Here is a 1,036-nt window from a genome sequence, read left to right as displayed (position 1 = left end):
CACATTTTCAGGTTCAGAATAAAATTGCACTTGGATCTCAAAGCTACTTTTAATTGGGTTGAGATTACTGTACATAACACAATCGTTGTGTTCTCTTTCTGTGATTTTAAAGATCCTGTCAATGTCCCTTGAGGAGCAATACAGAAGTGAATAGTTTCACAGCACTGCTAGGTCAGCAAACTGGGTTTGCATGGTTTCAGGTCACTGACTAGAGAGAGACTGCCAACAAAAGCAGAAAACTGGGTCCAAAAGGTGGTGTTGGCAGAAAAAAATTGTTCCTAGCTTTTACAAAGCAAGTTATATGTAATCTATAAAGAGACAACTTAGAAAATGCTTCCAAACTGCAGCCAGGGAAACAAGCACCTTTTATGATTGATTTTTTAGGATCAACTGTTTTTTGCATCAGTTTTATTTTCCAGCAAGAAAGTTGAGCCTCCATGGTGTTATGAGCCAGGTTTCCAACAAGTCTAGTTTAGTTTGCCAAGACCAAGAGTTAGTCAGTATTGCAAAGGATGGTCAATCCAATCTTTCTTGTTTGGTTTTATTTCCATTCCACAACATCCATTGCCAGAATATGTGTGCACAGATCAAATGGATGAAAAATGCTGACTGATGGAAGCCTGGAGCATGTTCCCGGGTGTGAATAATTTTAGGAACAGAGTAAATGCTAGGGGAAAAGCCCTATGTTGAAAAAACATGCCTAGGAACAAAAGCCAGACAATTATATATTACGGCTACAGAAGCACCTTTTAAACTTACCCTGCTGGGCACAAATTTTGATTGTCTACTTTGGATGTGAAAAATATGTCCAAGGATATACCATATTACTAAACATCAGTGATAAAATATTGTAAAAGATCATTCACTGGTAGGGATCATTCACATCCCTGACACAGAAACATTCTGGAGTAGATCCTCAACTGGTAGACATTGTAATAATTCCATTGAAGGTGCTGGAGTGATAACAATTTACACCAGTTGAGGATCTGTCCTTCTTTAGCTCTGCTCGATAGGGTGAGTTAAGGATCCCACATCA

The sequence above is a fragment of the Mauremys reevesii genome, unplaced genomic scaffold (genome assembly GCF_016161935.1).
Source record: "Mauremys reevesii isolate NIE-2019 unplaced genomic scaffold, ASM1616193v1 Contig72, whole genome shotgun sequence".
NCBI classification, from domain to species: domain Eukaryota; kingdom Metazoa; phylum Chordata; order Testudines; family Geoemydidae; genus Mauremys; species Mauremys reevesii.
Note: the sequence above shows the minus strand (reverse complement) of the source record.